The sequence below is a fragment of the Ictidomys tridecemlineatus genome, chromosome 5, assembly GCF_052094955.1.
Source record: "Ictidomys tridecemlineatus isolate mIctTri1 chromosome 5, mIctTri1.hap1, whole genome shotgun sequence".
Classification (NCBI taxonomy): domain Eukaryota; kingdom Metazoa; phylum Chordata; class Mammalia; order Rodentia; family Sciuridae; genus Ictidomys; species Ictidomys tridecemlineatus.
The window spans coordinates 92,306,358-92,308,808 of record NC_135481.1 but is presented as its reverse complement, the minus strand read 5'-3'; the positions used below and the strand labels follow the sequence as shown (position 1 = coordinate 92,308,808).

Here is a 2,451-nt window from a genome sequence, read left to right as displayed (position 1 = left end):
TGTGTACATATATCACATTTTCTTTATACATTAATGTGCCTGCATCCCTGTAGCATGATGATTTTAGTTATTTTAGATATATATTGAGGTTGATACCTGGCTCAAATGGTGATTCTATTCCTAGTTTTTTGAGGAAATTCTAAACTGCTTTGAAGAGTGGTTGTACTAATTTGTAGTTTTACCAACAATGCATGAGTGTAGTCACTCCCCAAAATCCTCACTAACATTTTTTTATTATTTGTACTATTTTTTTAAAAAAAATTGTATTTACTTAGAAGCATTCAGAATGTCAAGGAAACAGCTGTAACTTTTTTAAAATTTCCATGCCAATTTACAACCCCCACACTGTACCAGGCAAGGTTAGTGGCTATTGAAAATACCACCTAGACAGGGCTATCTAAAGACACATTCAGTAGTGTGTTAACTATACAAAAAAAGACACTGTACAGTTTAAAAACAAATCTTACACAGCCTTACATTTCAATTTTTTTCTTTAAAAGGAGCGAGTTGTGTACAGGGGCTTTAAATGCTTTATAGACAAGAAAAAACTGCGCTAGAACCAACTTATTCATCATCATCATCTTCTTCATCTTTATCTTCTTCGTCTTCCTCCTCCTCCTCCTCCTCTTCATCTTCCTCATCTTCCTCCTCTTCCTTCTTTTTTCTTGCTTTTTTCAGCCTTCACAACTCCTTTTTTGCTGCATCAGGTTTTCCTTTAGCTTTGTAGGCAGCAATATCCTTTTTGTATTTTTCCTTCACTTAGCAGCTTTCTTTCCATAAAGCTGTGTACCATCTGCAGCAGTGTTAGTCCACATTTCTCCCAGTTTCTTTGCAGCATCACCAATGGATAGGCCAGGATGTTCTCCTTTGATTTTGGGGCGATACTCAGAACAGAACAAGAAGAAGGCCAATGGAAGCCTCTTGGGTGCATTGGGATCCTTGAACTTCTTTTTTGTTTCCCCTTTAGGAGGGATATAGGTTTTCATTTCTCTTTCATAATGGGCCTTGTCGGCTTTTGTCATGTCTTCAAATTTTCCTTTCTCTTTAGCAGACATGGTCTTCCACCTCTCTGAGCACTTCTTAGAAAACTCTGAGAAGTTGACTGAAGCATCTGGGTGCTTCTTCTTGTGCTCCCCCTGGCAAGTTTGCACAAAGAATGCATATGATGACATTTTGCCTCTCAGCTTCTTAGGATCTCCTTTGCTCATGGTTAGTTATTTTTCCTCAGCGAGGCACAGAGCCTTCCAGTGCCTGTCCAGCTCTCACTTGCCCAGGTGCTGTCTCTATGGAGTTCAATGTACTGCAATGGATGTGAGAGCTGGAGCAAGCCATTATTTTTATTCTTGATAATTGCCTTTCTGACTGAAGTGAGATGAAATCTCAGCTTAATTTTGATTTGCATTTTCCTGATTGCTAGAGATGTTGAACATTTTTTCATATATTAATTGGCCATTTATATTTCTTCTTTTGAGAAGTGTCTGTTTAGATCTTTTGCACATTTATAAATTGTGTGTGTGTGTTAAGTTTTTTGAGTCCCTAATATAGTCTGGATATTAATTACCTATCTGAGGAATAGTTGGCCTAGATCTTCTCCCATTCTGTAAGCTCTGTCTTCACACTCTTAATTGTTTCCTTTGTGGTGCAGAAACTTTCTAATTTAATGTTCTATTATTGATTCTTGGTTTTATTTCTTGTGCCTTAAGAGTCTTGTTAAGGAAGTTGATACCTGTGCTAATATGTTGAGCCCATGTTCTCTTCTAGCAGTTGCAGAATTTCTGAACATATTCTGAGGTATTTCATTCACCTTGAATTGACTTTTGGTAGGATGACAGATAGAGATCAAGTTTCATTCTTTACAAATAGATGTCCAGTTTCCCCAGAAACATTTGTTAAAAAGGTTGTCTTTTCTCCAACATGTGTTCTTGGCACCTTTATAGAGCATCAGGTGACTGTATTTACATGGGTTTGTCTTCTATTCTATTCCATTGATCTTTGTAATCTGTTTTGGTGCCGATACCATGCTGTTTTTGTTACTGTAGCTCTGTAGTATAATTTGGGGTATGGTATTGTGATGCCTTCAACATTGTTCTTTTTGCTCAGGATTGTTTAGCTATTCTGGTTATCTTATTCTTGTGTTTTAAAACGTTTTTATCTAGTTATGTGAAAAATGACATTAGTATTTTTAAAAAATATTTTTAGTTGTAGATGTACACAAAATCATTATTTTATTTATTTATTTTTATGTGGTGCTGAGGATTAAGTCCAGGTCCTCACATTTGTGAGGCAGGCACTCCATCACTGAGTTACAACCCGAATCTGCCATTGGTATTTTGATGGGAATTACATTGAAACTGTATAATGCTTTAGATAGTACAGACTTTTTTTTGACAATATTGAATCGCCTATTCCAGAACATGGGAATTCTTTTCATCTTCTAAGGTCTTCTTTATT

The 2,451-nt window shown here is 36.3% G+C and overlaps 1 pseudogene; it reads right to left on the bottom strand.

Annotated features, from left to right (window-relative positions):
* Positions 1-378: 378 nt before the first annotated feature.
* Positions 379-1,234, bottom strand: LOC101974359 (high mobility group protein B1 pseudogene; annotated as a pseudogene).
* Between the last annotated feature and the right edge of the window lie 1,217 nt (positions 1,235-2,451).